This window comes from Balaenoptera acutorostrata, chromosome 10 (genome assembly GCF_949987535.1).
Source record: "Balaenoptera acutorostrata chromosome 10, mBalAcu1.1, whole genome shotgun sequence".
In the NCBI taxonomy this organism is placed as follows: domain Eukaryota; kingdom Metazoa; phylum Chordata; class Mammalia; order Artiodactyla; family Balaenopteridae; genus Balaenoptera; species Balaenoptera acutorostrata.
In genome coordinates this window covers 94,992,209-95,008,198 of record NC_080073.1, presented here as the reverse complement: position 1 = coordinate 95,008,198, position 15,990 = coordinate 94,992,209, and positions in this window count along the sequence as shown.

Sequence of the window (15,990 nt, the reverse complement as noted above, 5' to 3'; positions counted from 1 at the left end):
ACAAAACATTAAAATTTTCTTGAAACAATAAAAGGCTGGAAGTCAAATGGTAAATATATCCATGGTATAATAATGGTGCTGTTGTTTTTAGCACTATGAAGGGAGATGTAAGGTAGGTAGAAGAATAGCATGTTGGTTCTAGAAGGGACTTCAGAGATCATCTCAACCCTCCCATTTTACAGGTGAGAAACGGAGGCCTGGAGAGTGTTCATGACTTGCCAGAATCACATCCAGTTCTCCTGACAACTGAGTAATTCTTGTGCACCATAATTAAATCACATAATGACTGATTATATAACCATTATTTTTAAAATGTTTAAATAAACATTATAATTAATACTTATAAAATTACATGATTTGCCTTATAATCTTTGACAAGGATATAAACTGAAAAGTGTATTATTACACAAAGCCTCTTTCCTCTGTCCAGGAGCCAGACTGGACCTAATGGATCCTGAATTGTTGGTTTCCCCTCATGTTCAAAGCAATAGGAAACATCCAGCTGCTTAGATAATAAAGAGTCTTACTTGTTTTAGGAAAACAATTTATTTAAGAAGCTTACCATAAACCTTTCAAAACTGAGATATTATCTGTGGAATAAACTATTCTGCTTAAAAAATAAATATTTAAAATGAGATCATTTGATTTCTATCTATCATTGCTGTACGGCTCTCAGGATTCTGGAAAAATAAAATATATGTCTTTCTTCCCAAATCCAGAGATAAAATTTCACTTGTTCTTTTCATGAAAGAAAATTCGTGAAAAGAAAAGATTCAAAGCAATTCCAATCAAAAGCCTAACAGGGTTTGTTTGATTTCCTTTTGTTTTATACAAAAACTAACAAACACACTGACTCTAAAATTTATTTATAAATGTTGAGGGCCGCAAGCAGTCAAGGAAAGCCTAAAGAAGAGCAAAGTGGAAGAACTTGCTCTACCAGACATCAAAACTTAATATAAAACGATGAAAGACAGCGTGGAATTGTTACAATGGTAGACAACCCAATAAAACAGAACAGAGTCCTGAAACAGTGCACGTGTATACGGTCATTTGATTTTTGACAAAGCTGGCACCACGGAAGAGTGGAAAAAGGATGATCTTTTCGATAAATAATGCTGGGTCAGTTGAGGTCCACATGGGGAAAAAAAATATGACCTCTATCTCTGTCATAGACAAAACTCCAGTCCAGGTAGATTATTAATTAAAGTAAACTATATGCCAATATTATAATTGTAAAAAAAGATTAAGTTGGGCTTCATCAAAAATAGGAACGTATGTCCTTCAAAAGACACAACTGAGAGTTAAAGGCAACTGAACAAGTAGATCTGTGCTATACTCAGCATACATACAGAATTTCTACAACTCAATGAGAAAAAGATAAAGAACTCTACATGAATATTCAGCTACACATATTTCATTTTGAGAGTAAGTCCATTCCTTCTCAGAATCTTTTGAGCTCACTTTGGGCACAGTGTTTCCTACCCTTAGAAAACTACCTATTCCTCAATTTAAGCAGTAGATTCAAAATAAAGAATGTGATGGCCCTGTGACAGTAAAGACAAAGAAAAAGAAGTTACTTCGTTACCTGAGTTACTTCAAATCTGTTATTCCATGTGACCTTTTGGAGTTTTTATTTGTGTTTAAAATTTAAAACAATAAAACAGAGTGCAGACTGCAAGGTGTAATTTTGCTTGGCAATGGAAAATTTTACCTCATGCATGAACTCTTTGAGTTTGAATAATATTTTTAAAATTTAACTTTATTATTTTTAATTCTTAGTTTATTTTAAAATGAAAGAACAAATCAGGAAAATTATTATTACTGATAATTATGTAATTGCTTCCAAAACTAATCTTATCACATAGAGAAAGTGTTATAGATGCTATCCAGGTGTCAAATACTCTACATTTTTCTGCTACCTTGGACTCAAAAGATGTGTAAGATCCCTACTCAAAAAACTATAAAATGTTATTGGGAAATATTAAAGATGTAGATAAGTAGAGAGGTATATTTTGTTGCAGGATTGAAAGACAATTATTGTAAATACATTAATTCTCTTTAAATTCTGTATTACAGAATTAACTTTGTATTACAAAGTCAAATCAAAATCCCTCCAATTTTTTTTTAAATGAGACATAAAAGAATACAAATAAATTTTAATACTTTAAAACTAAGAGTATGTGCTTACCAAAAGTCACTATTAACAGAGTAAAAAAGCCATAGAGTGAGAGAATTATCTGAAATACATATAACTGACAATTAACTCATATCCAGAAGATATAATTAAGAAACAAATACATAATTAACAAACAAAACATTGAGCAAAATAATCCAAAAAGCCAGACACAAAATAATGCACACTGCAGATTTCCATTTATATGAAGTTTAAAAAAAGAGGTAAATTTAAATTCTAGTTTTATGACTAGATAAAGAAAATGTGGTATATACATACAATGGAATATTAGTCAGCCTTAAAGTAGAAGGAAATCCAGCCATTTGTGACAACACAGATGAACCTGGAGGACATTATGCTAAGTGAAATAAGCCAGACACAGAAGGACAAATACTGCATGACTCCATTCATGTGAGGTATCTAAAATAGTCAAACTCATAGAAGTAGAGAATACAATGGTGGTTGCCAGGGGGGGCCAGGGTTGGGGGAAATGGAGAGTTGCTATTCAAGGGGTATAAAGTTTCAGTTACATTAAGTCGAATAAGTTCTAAAGATCTGCTATACCACATAGAATCTATAGTTAACAATACAGTATTATGTACTTCGAAAGTTGTTAAGTGGGTGGATCTTGTGTTCTTACCACCAAAAAACAAAAACAAAAACAAGGGACACAAGGAAACTCTGGGAGGTGGTGGACATGTCTATTACTTCAGTGACAGTTAGGGTATCACAGGTGTTTGCATAAATCCAAACTCATCAAATTGTACACATTTAATAGGTACAGTTCTTTGTATATCAATTATACCTCAATAAAACTATTATAAAAAACCCCAAACTCTAGTTTATCAGGGATGTCATCTTAAGTGGCAAAACCATAAAGAAAAGGAAGGAAGTGGTTACCATAAAGGTTAGGGTAGTGGACATCTTTGCTTGGCATAAGGTGGGCTTGTGGGAGGCTGAGAAGTTCTATTCCTGGTTACATGGGTGTGTGCTTTATGGTAATTCACTGAACTGTACATTTGTATACACTCCTCTGGTTTTGTGTTTAGTTCACAATAAAAACATTTTTTTTAAGTTAATGGGAAATGATAAAGTGAGAAAGTGATTCTATCTAGACTTCTCTTTCAAGAAGCGTGGTTGAAGGTTCTGTCCGGCCTCTTTAATGAATCAACCAGGCCATATGAACTTGTGCCGATGGCATGTTGTAGGTGAATTGGGTTGTGTGTGGTTCTTTTGGTAAATATCAACACCACAATAGTGAAAACTATTAGCCTTTCTGTGACGAAGTGTTTTAAGAAAAATTACAGACCATGTAACAATCCTTCTAATACTATAGCCCTGCCACCATCACACTCTGAATCCAGAATTCTTCCAGGCCTGGTCTTTGTTCTCTCTCTGCTCCTCATCCCACAATTCTCTTGGTTTCTCTCTGCCCATGGTGGCCTCATACTTTGTTTATTTCTGCCTAGCCCCTTGGACAGATGGTTTTGAACTGCCTAGCCAGCCTTTGGCCCTGACTCCTCTCTCAAGTCACAATTCTGCTACTGCTTTCGAGCTCAGATAGGAATGTTTACACCACCCAGCAAAGAGGCGTACAGAAGTTGTGTCCAATGTAATTGAAATCTTGTAACTGCAGAGGTGCTTTATGTGCAGGTCCTAACATGGCATATGAATCATGCATAGGATGCAAGTATTCTGGTCTAATGGGTTAGACATCTTGGCCTTGACTAGGTGTCCTTTAAAACTATTAGCTCACAAAGTTTAAAAAAAGCAAAATATTTTACTTAAGGGAAGTATTCACAGTCAAGTCACATTGTTGGAGAATTTTAGAAATTGATTCCCATTTCCAGCAGTTGAATGTATAATTTAGTGTTTATTAAGTATATGGTCTAATTTTATTATTTATGTTCTAAAAGAGTCAAGAAGAGGTAGTATAAGCAATAACTTTATCTGAAAATGTGCAAGCTATAATAAAAGTAGATACAAATCATCTTAAATACTGCATATCAGTTTTTAGTTCATTTTATTAGAAATCTTTGCATTTTCCCATAAATATAAAAGGTATCCTTTTATTTTTCCATATCAGAATGCACTTCCTTTGCACAGGAAGATGACTTATTTCATAATAGGTATTTAAAAATTCTGGGGTTTCCCTGGTGGCGCAGTGGTTGAGAATCTGCCTGCCAATGCAGGGGACACGCGTTCTAGCCCTGGTCTGGGAAGATCCCACATGCCGCAGAGCAACTAGGCCCGTGAGCCACAATTACTGAGCCTGCGCGTCTGGAGCCTGTGCTCTGCAACAAGAGAGGCCGCGATAGTGAGAGGCCCGCGCACCGCGATGAAGAGTGGCCCCCACTTGCCGCAACTAGAGAAAGCCCTCACACAGAAACGAAGACCCAACACAGCCATAAATCAATAAATAAATAAAAAGAAAAAAAAATTCTGAAATAGTTAATGTTGATGTTTTAATAAATGACAAATGACCACAGTGTTCTAGGCAGGTATAACTCACTGTTTGATGTTTCATTTTAATCCAGTTTTCAGTTAACACACACTCTTCTGGCATAGTAAGGGAAGAAAATGAAAGAATCTTTCTCCCTGGAAAGCCAAATATTTTAGTCAGGTTTAAAAAGTATGTGCACAAGCCCCATAGCAGTAGTAATGAATGATAAAGGCCATTCTCCAAGGATTTGGTATAACACGGTCATTTTTCATCACTATTATTTTTCTGTCATTTTTTTAAAAAACCCAGCCCATTGCCTTTTCATTCTATTATGTGTGACTTTTTTCCCCTCAAGATTTCTGGGCTGTTGCTATCACAAAAATAATGATGAAATTTTGCTTAATGTTCTTTTGCTCTTGAATTTCAAATGAGGAACTCTGCACTGTCTACATCTCTCACGTTGACCACCACAGGCCTTATTCATGCAAGAGGAAAAGGTCTCCCCAATACTTAGCTGATCCATTTATTTTGGAGAACAGTAATTTCACCAGTAAGCAGCAGTTTCATCACTTCTACAATCCATTTCCACTAGAATGAAGAATAGTTCTGAGATGAATTTATATGATGCCACTTAGGTATCTTTCTCCTAAATTCAGTCAATGAATCCTGTAGAGTGCTTAGGGATGCTGTAACAAAACTAATAAGAGTATATTGTATTCATTTATTCTACAAATATTTATCATTGTCTACCATTAGCCAGGCATGCGGCTAGGTACCAAGGATACAATATGGAAAAGACAGACATGGTCCCTGCCCTCATAGGAGACACGAGCTCATGTTAACATGGAAAAGCTCATGTCCCAAGTGTTACAAAAGCACAGGATACTATTGGAACACCAGGAGGGTTATGTGATCGAATTTTAGGGAATCAGAGAAGGCTTCCTGAAAGAAATGATAGCTAAACAGGGACATAAACAATGAATGGAAATAAGGCAAGCAAAAAAAATGAACCAAAGAGAGAATATTAGTTACTTCAGTTGGAGCGTGGATTTCAGGGGAGGGGTAGAGTGAGGGCAGTATGCCAAGATGAGGCCAGAGAGAATGCAGGAGGTGAAGGGCCAGATTTTTAAGGACCTTTTAAAATGAGATAAAGACCTTGGATTTGATTATCTGTGCAATAGGTAGAAAAACATTGATATTTTTCGGCATGTGCAGTTCTGGTACTAGAACTGGCTTCAGAGGAACAGAATCTTAAGGATGTTCTCTGAATTGGTGACTGTTCCACGTCAATCCCACGGGAGTCCTCTGGGGCTGTCATTGGAAAGCTGCTGGATGAGTCTTAGTGCTTGGAGGATCGTGGGGCACACTCTGATCTGATGAACAGCACAAATAACGAGTAGGTAGTGGCTGACATGGCTTTGGAATTAACTCTATTTCACTTGGCTGGGAATTTTCCTTTTGTGCACTCAGCTTGAGAGTGAATTTGGAGGGAGGAAACTAATGATTTGGTTGGGTCTGTCCTGGAAAACTTAAGGGCATTGGTCAAGTTATTCTTCCCGAAGCATCACTAGCAGTTGCTGAAAATAACATCAGCATTGCTAAGTAGAGAAAGGATCATTTGCAAGGCTTGTTGTTTCCCAGCTCCTGGTTTTCTGTGCTGTGTAGGTTAGGTAGGCAGGTCACTGTTCAGGAAGCAGGGTGCAGGACCTCCCCTGGCGCACATGGTGGTCACAAACTCAGAGAACTGTGTTCTTCACAATTTAGGCTTAAATTGAACACAAATGTCAGTGCAGACCTTTATCACATCCTCATGACTGTACAATTGAGAGAGACTCCTAACAGCCTCGTCCTTCAGGCCACCCTGACTCTTGGGCATCAGCTCCCTAAAGCATCAGTTCTACCATGTTTCTCCACTACTCAAAAACAACCAATGGCTCCTCAGTCCCTCTAACAGTGGTTCTCAGCTCTAACTGCATTATTAGAGTCACCTGGAGAGAATTTTTTAATACTAGTGGCCAGACACTTGAATCAGAGCTATAGACTGAATGCTTGTGTCACCCCCAAAAATTCATATGTTGAAATCCTAACCACCAATGGGATGGTATTAAAGGGTAGAGCCTTTGGGAGGTGATTAGGTCATGTGGGTGAAGCCCTAATGATCAGGATTAGTGCCCTTAAAAAGGAGACCTAAGAGAGCCCTCTGGCCCCTCTGCCATGTGAGGACACAGAAAGCAGATGGTTGTTTATGAACCAGGAAACTCTTACCAGACACCTAATCTACCAGTGCCTTGACCTTGGACTTTCCAGCCTTCAGAACTGTGAGAAATAAATGTTTGTTATTGAAGTCACCCAGGTTTTGGTATTTTTGTTGTATCAGCCCAAACAGACTATGATAATCAGCATCTCAATATTTTTTCATATCTCCTTAGGTTATTTTAACATGCAGCAGGGTTAAGAATTGTTGACATGGATGATAGAATTTAAACTCCTTAGTTTGATATTCAAAATCATCCAGAATCTGTTCCTCACATACATGTCACCTGGTGTGGTATGTCCAGAACACTTTCTTACCCAGGAAAAAAGGATGCTGCAGTTTCATGCCACATCCTCCATCATAAGGTAAGTGAGATATATGCCAGCATGTGGGTTACCTACTGCATGTGCAGATGGAGAATGGTTTAGATAAGGAAGGATAGAAATGAAAAAAAATAGAAAGAAATGAGTTTAATAGTGTCTACTGATGAAGACTAATGTCAGTAGTAGTAGGAAAAGACAAGGTAGCTGTACTTTGAAATCTACGCAACTATTTTCTGGATTCTGTTCACACTTTTGATAGGGAGGCTGTGGCAGCAGTGGAAATAGAGCTGGTGATTGTTTGACTGGGATGACCTATGGGAGTGAAGAGGTGAGAGAGGTGAAGGAGAGCAAATGTAAAAGTTCATAGTCCTGTGCAAGATCCTTACTGATGCTCATAATAGATGATCCTGGTTTAAATTTTTAAAAAACCTTTCTCTAAATTTCTCTGTCCTCTGTGTTTTGAGAAGCTGTAGTAGACATTTTTTTCCTGAGGTTGACATTTTCATCAGAAGAGAAAGCCTGGGGACTTTGATAATGGCTGATCACAGGAATCCTGGATGACCAGTGTGGGTTCCTCTGCCTTGATTCTACTCTAATTAGGTGATCACAGCCATCTCTCTTGACATGTCTGCAAGGGGCTGGAGATACTTGGCAATGAATCTGTCAGTCACGCAGAGAGTACAAATGGTTGGGTCAGAGGTAACCAGAAACCTTGCCTTTATGTCGCATTATTTATTTGGAAATTGGTCCACAGGCATGGAAAGGAGAATATAAAACACTGTAAATATATACTACATATGAACCTTGCCATATTTTATTCTAGGTTAAAAGATTTGAAATTTGCGCTATTCTATAGTAATAAAAATGAAGAAAAATTTCACATAAACCCAGGAATACTAAAGAAAGCTATGAATAATAAATTTGGGTAAGTCAATACTGTTTTGATGTGCTAGAATAACTTGCTACTTAAAGGAATTCTGTAATGAGTATTTTTGTAATACAAGAAAACCTCCTGTAAGGCTCTCTGCATTCTAAATCGTTTTACAATTTTGATTTTTCTGAAAGTTGTGTATACCAAGCTACTGTTAGATAAAAGACATTAAATTTGGGGATGTGGTTGTTGCCCCTTTGTCTTGCTTTTCTGGGATATTTAAGCCATGATGACAGACCTGAATGACTGCAAATCAGGGAAATTTTTTTTAATACTTAGCTCTAATGGTATGGGGCTCAATTATACCACAGCAGTGCCTTATGCAGCGAGGAGGCACAAAATGAAACCCATCTGAGCACGAATCGTTGGCTCCTCTCTTCCTCCTGTGTCCTTCCTCGTGTCCTGTAGAAACCTGACTTTTGAGGTGTCTACTTCAGAGTTGCAGGTTAGGGACCCAAGAACCTTTCTTCATTGGGAGCTCTACTGGGGAGAAAGGATTCTTTGACAGTCAAGACATCTTTGGCTCTAAAGCACACATCTATAATCAGATCCACTCTTTTCAGAAAACCAGGAACAGGGCACCCAAATGCAAACCCAAACTTTGCACAGCTTGAGCTTTTCAAAGTAAGCAGGGAATAATGACAGCGAATGAGCCAACACTGTGCTAAGTGCGTGATCCACATTCCCTCACTTAGTCCATAGAGCATCACTGTGGGCGGATGTTACTCTATCTCCTTTCTACAAATGAGGGCCTCTGAGGTTAAACTATGTGCCCACAGTCATAGCTGGCAAGTGGCAGAGTTAGAATTTTAACCCAGGCGGTCTGGCTCCCTAGTAAATGCTCCAAAATACTATGACCTCACTGGAGTTGCCACATCAACTTCAGCTTAGCACTGAGCTGTTATTGCCTACTGAATCCCTTTTCGGCTTTCTGGATCTTTTTCACATAAGCGCTCTAAATGCCCAGGCTTGCTGATTATATATATTTATATTTTTATTTATGTATCTTTGCATCCTTCTAGAATACACTGCAAAGGAATGGTGATGGGTGCTGCTTATTTGTTTGCCTATTTATTACCCCTGATTTTGGACAACATTTTTAGTCCTGATACAGTCTTCATTTCCATCTGTCTTGAGGCAATGAGATGGAGAGAGAGAGAGAGTCCCCATTGATCCCTGTCATAACTGATAAAGCTCCACTGGGACAGAAAGCCCTCACTGGCTTCTCAAAACCTCTGAATTAGTCTTTAAAAAGGGCATTGGGGTCCAAGCACAAACAGCAAATCTTCCTTCCAATTCCATTTTTAGACCAAACAGTTGTATAGTACCTACCAGAGCACAGTAATGGCCAAAGTTTATTGTTAATTTTGATCACCCCAGTGAGTATCATTGTTCCAGCCACAAAGAACCAAGGTTACCACTGTTACTGAATGGTAATACAGGGGGTACATAAGCAAAATTTATGTGAAAATAAGCAGCAAATAGTCTCTGAATACTTATTTTGTCAGTCACTAGAGATGGGATATTGACCCTCACAATGTAGCAGAGAAATAAGACAATAACCATGTAACATCATCTGTAAGTGCAAAAGAAGTTCTCTAGACTTTTTCTCAGTCTTAATCTATTTTTTCCTTCTCTTTTCCCCTACCACCTACTACCCCTCCCCCCTCCCCCCACATCTCCTTTGTGTGCCCTGTGTTTTTAGAGTCAATGCTGGCTTTCATGGCTGATTTCCTGTGAAGACCTCAATGTTTTCATAGCGGCAAAGATAAACCTGTCCCAGCTTTATCTCGTATAACAAATTTAATCTTCTTGAGTTCTACTTCCTCAGTTGACAGGCTCATCCAAAGGTGTTAATTGCTTATAAAGTCTTAACGATCATTTATATGTTAACAATCACCTATAATATCTTGACTCCTAGGAGCAAGAATTGAGCTGACAAAAACAATAGGTATTGAGAGACATGAACATCCTGTTAAGAGACAGAAATTTGTATAACTCTGCTTGCGCTTTTTAACATGAGATTTCCAATCATGTCACAGTTTCCAAATTGAAATACCCGCCATTTATCTGGGCCTTCTAGAGACTTCTCTGACCTGTATGTAATTTAAGAGGAGAATTTTATTTTCCTCTGTAAAGATTGCTTTTGTTAGTCAAAGACATCAGCAGCAAGTTTGAATTTGCATTTTAAATTTAGAATGATTTATTTCCAACGAAAAGTGTATCACTGCTGCAGTTAGTCTAGGAGTGACTAGGGGACTAATAATTTATATTGAAAGACTATTAGAAATGTGAGCTTCCTTATAAAGGAAAAGATTGGCACACTTGACTTCATAATTTAAAACCTCTATATGACAAGAGACTCCCTAAACACAATTACGTGACAAACAACAGACCTGGAGAAAATATGAATACTTGCAACATACATAATCAAAAGGTTAGCATTAAGACTGCAATAAGAAGCTCCTAGCACTCAATAAACAAACGGCAAACAACCTAATTTATATGGGGAAAAAAATTAAAAACCCTCAGAGAAAAACACAAATGATGAATAAGCACATAATAAGCTTAACCTCACTAATCAAAGATGTGCGAACTTTCTGCTTATCAGATTGGCAAGGTTATTAAGATTAATATTTAGTGTTATTGCTGGCAAAGAGCACTGCCGGGTTGTCAGTGTAAATTGGGAGAGTCAAGTGGCCTCGGTTCTCTGTAGTTATTCAACAACATTTATCGAAAATGTGTCTTTTTGACACAGCAATTCTTCCAAGGATCTATCTGGCACAAATATGTGCAAAAGTGGAAAACATGTATGTTCAAAAATCTTAATTGTAGCATTCTAACGATGAAGTCTTGGAAACAATCTCAGTGTTCACCAGCAGAGGAATGGATAAATGCATCAAGGTACATCCAAGCCACACATGCAAAGCAGCTGAAAAATGAGTGAGAGAGTACTCACATGGAAAGATATTACCTGCTTTATTTTTTAAAGTTCCAGGGCAATTTCTATTTCTATGTAAATAACAACAAACACCATAATCGTGTATGTGGGTATAAGTGTGGATGTGTGTTTATAAAAAAATGCCTGGATGATCCAACTGTTGGCAGTGATCTCCAGAGAGGAGCTTGGGATTGGGGCAAAGGAATTTTTTATTTTTTATTTTATTAATTTCTAAGTTGCGTTTTTAAAAATTACTTTCATTATTAACATACTAAAAAAAAGAAAAGTTCTGGAATTTTCTTATAAAATAGTGTGCCAAATGACACAGATTCCACTACAGCACTGTCATGTTCCAGAAGAATTATGTATCTCTTTAAATGCTCTCATTGATAATGCACATTTACCCAAATTTCCCATCAATTCTTTAGAATTCTGGAACGTGCACTGCACAGAAAGTCAGGATATTCAAGTTCTAGTTTCTGTTCTATCATGCCCTTGTTGCTACAGGTATCCCCCAATTTTCAAAAGTTCACTTTACGCCACTTTGCTTTTACGAAAGACTTACATTAGCACCTGTTTTTGCTAAGGGAAAGAAATCCAAAGAGGATTTTCACGTTTAGGAAAATGAGTGAAAAGCAAAAATAGTTTCAGCATTGGTTCTGCAGCAGTAGTTACAGAGGCAGCGCACACCTGCCCCCACCCCACCCCTGCCACCTCCCCAGCAGGAACAGAACCATTAAGCTCCTTCCCCACGCTCAGCGTCTCAGCATCAAGCCATGATAGCTTTGAACTGTGTCTATGAGCATCGGTGCTTCATCTCCATTTACTTTCGGCATCTGTTAGCAAGATGCGTCCTAAGGTAACTGCTTCTTCGCTTTACACCACTTTGGCTTCTAAAAGGTTTAAGAGGGGGGTTCAACTTTCAGGTAGTGGGGGAATCATGTTATCTCTTTGCAGACCAATCATTTCATGTCTCCGAATCTCTGAAAAACGAAATCTGGGCACCATTTGTTGTTCTCTAACTCTGGTCCCCGCTGACCCCAGGCTCTTCTCCACATCTATCTACCACCCACCACCCTGCTTTTCAACTAAAGCAATTCTGTTTGTCTCCATTTTGTTTGTTTGTTTGTTTGTTTGTTTATTTATTTATTCACCTAAGATTTTGTCTGATTTCTTAGCAAAAGTCATTTGAAAATATCCGGAAGAGATTATTTTAAGCTCCTTCCAGAACAAATACTTCTTGAGTCTATGAAATCCAGGCTCTGGTCAGGAATGCAGACCTTTTAGTCAGTCCTTAAATTACCCCAGCCTGGAATTACCCCTGCCTTTCTCCCTGTGCATCAGGCCAGAAACACAGACCTTCTTTATTTTTTCCAGAGCATAAAGTTGAACTGTACAGGCTGTAATGGATATGAATGAGAAAGGTCAACACACATGTGGCAGGAAACAAGGGGCAACATGGACTGCTGGGGAAAAGGGGGAGCTCTTCCTCCCCCCGCTCTTCAAACGACCATTGGGTCAGTTGGCATTGCTCCTGGCACAAGGGTTTTGCTTTTGCTTATGAACATGCTCTGTTCAGAAATAATAGTGGGCAGAGAGCCCTGAGAATACATTCATTAGGGAGCTGTAATTCAGGCTTCACAGTTAAAGGTCAGACCAGAAACCAGCACCAGCTCTTAATCAGCAGCTGAGGGAGGAGAGAGTCACGGCCTGATCTTCACTCTCAACGCCAATGAAACATAGGGCCTCTGTTCAGGGTCAGCTCCATTCATCCCGTAAGTTGGGTAAAATTTAACAATTGGGTGGCCTTTTCTTTGACTTGAGTGAAAAAACAAAATCGAGAACTTCTAGAGAGTTCTAAATGGAAGCAGACATAGCAAAGTTAGAGCAGATGTTACTCCACTGCTTCTACCCATCCCATCCTTTCAAGACACATGATATAAACTCTACGACTCACCTCTGACATCACTGACTGCATCACAAGGTAAGAACCCATGAAATTACTTGCCAAAGTAAGAGGCAAAAAAAGAGGGTCAAGATACAGCACTCATTTGTCATATTCTCATTTCACAGCCCAAACATAATCTGTGAGGCCACCTTAGAAGTGAAACAAATAGATGGGTTACTTATTTATTCTATCCTATTTTTTCCATAAGAAAGTCTTAATAGCATGCTTAAAATATCACAGACTAAACCTACTTGACTCCAACTCACTGAATGCCCAGTTTCCTCTCAACACCTCTCTCTATATCACATATCATTAAATTCATTCTTATCCTTTGGATTTGTGTTATTGAAGGGAGGGCTCTGTGCCCTATTTTTCGTACATGCCCCCGGAGGTCCAAATGAAATGTAACACCCTGTAGACTAAATATAACTAAAATGTTTTGCCATTAAAAGGACAAGATACAGTGTAGAAGCAATTTGAAATATGTTCCTTTGCTAAATAAGCATATTAAATTTGACAGCGACTTCAAAGCGTAACCTACAAAGGAAGGGAAGAGTAGATAGATGGGAAACTACCTCTGTGATTTAAAAAAATGTAAATTTTGATCACCAAAGGGCTACTATGTAAACAACTTTTCAGCACTTTCTGTGTGTCAAGTTTTTTATGTAAGTTAATTACTGACACAGTAATGCTGAGAAACAAACTACCCCAAAACTCAGTGGCTTAAAACAATAAGCATTAGCTCAACAGTCTATAGCTTGGTGATTTAGATTGGGCTCAGTTGGGTGGTTCTTCTCATCCGGGCTTGGCCTACATGTCTGGGGATTGATTGGTTGTCAGCTTCAGTTGGAGTCATAGGGTTAACTGGATCACGTGTCTCTCACCCTCTAGCAGGTCAGCCCAGGCATGATTTCATGGTATTATCAGAAGGCAGGAACCAGAGCGAGTCCCAATGTCCAGGTGCTTTACAAGCCTCTGCTTGCATCATGTCTGCTAACATCCTATCAGCCAAAGTAAGTTGTATGGTTGAACCCAGGGACAGAGCAGGAGAAAGGGCACTCAGATTTACAGAGGAAAGAATCTGAATATGTGAAGAAATAAAGAATTGGAGCCATAAATGCCATCTCCCCAGAGATTCTGTACTAATTTAATTGATTTCATCTCCTTTAACTTCACAATAGCTCTAAGAAGTTATTACTATTATCCCCATTTAATAAATGTGAATATTAAGGATAAGAGAGGGAAAGGCTAACTAACTGGTAAAGGACAGAGCTACTAACTTCTTCTGCTCTAATATGTGATCTGTCCCCACACATTTCTAAGTTTCTTAGACCTTTATTATTTACCAAAAATACGGAAAATTATGGCAGAGAGAGAGATTTGGCAAAATTAAGAACTGAAAAACCTAGTCGTCTTATTCCATTTGTGTCATGAATCTTTTCCAAAAGGAATGGATTTACTGTATGTAAGTTATATACAAATAAAACACAAAAGAAAAGAAAAAGAATCTGAGCTAATTGACACCCAAAGATAATAACAACTAGATTTTTGGGAGGGAACCAGTCAAAATGACTCAAAAAAAATATGGAAAACTAATAAATAACAATACCAAAGAACATTCTGAAAAGTCAGAGTATTGAAAGTCATTTGTCTTTCCAGATATTGCAACACATTAAAAAGTTACAATAATTTTTAAAAGTACTGTCATGTGAATTGACAGACAAATCAAACAGACCAGAAAGCACAGAAGTAAGCCAGAATCCATATAGGAATTTAGACTGTGATAAAGGTGGCAATTCAAATCAGTGAGGAAATGATGGATTGCTTCATAAATGATGCTGTGGTAACTGGATAGTCCTCTGAAATTTTTATTATATTTCTACAATACCTTACACTATAAAAATTTTACATGTATCAATGATGTAAAAGTGAAATGAAACAGTAATAGCATGTGAACAAAATATGAGAGTACATTTTAAACATATGCAAAATGAAGGAAGATTTTTTTAGGTTTGATATAAAACCCAAGTCCCACTGCAAACCAGTTGAGGGACTGTGGAACACACCTCAGAATTATCCCACTGAGGAGGGAGGAGGCCAAGTTATTTATCCAGAACTCTGGGAGCATTAATTTCCAGCACTTGTGGCTATTGCAAGGAACCTCCACAGTAGGCCAAGGGGATATAAGAGGGCACCAATGGCATCTGATAAATATGGGAAACAAAAATGTTATGTGTCATTCATTAGATGAAAAAGTGAGAGATAACTCTCCTACTTCCACGCCTTTGTTCTGCACTCATGAAATCTGGTTATGGGAGGATCAGCACCAAATGTTGATTGCTTGTTCAAAGTATATGGAACATCTTGTAAGACAGCCCTCCAAATTGTAAAAGCTTTGGTCTTGCAGCTACCACCATAGTTGGATCTTCCAAAGGCCATCCTACCATTTTTAAGGTCAGCTTTTCCTGGGTGACAGGATTCACAGTAAGACAAGTGAACCCCACGTGTATGTGCTTATTGCCTATCTTCTGCAGTAAAATGAGTTCTTTGTTCAGAAGCAAAACCATCTTTGGACCATTAGGCCATGATGCCCAAGTAGAAGAGCTGCTTGAATTTCAACTTGAACCAGTTACAGAGCCTCTCTAGCTTTGGGCCACGCTCATAACCAGGCACCTTTAAGGGTTACTTGGCAACAGGTTGGAGCATTGTGCCTCTTTCTTAATGTCAGAGAATGTAACATGATGCAAATTGTCTTTCACTTTGAAGAGGATATCTTGAATGTCTCACAAATCCCCAGAATCTTCACTGAGATTCACTGAGGTCTCTGAATTCTCATGAGATTTATCACCCATCTTATGGTACATATGTGTTTTATCAAGGTATCTCGGGTACTTGATACTTTTTGCTCAATCAGCATGGTCTAATCAATATAGTGGAATAGAGCCATGCCCTATGGGATGATGAAGTGATCAAGGTC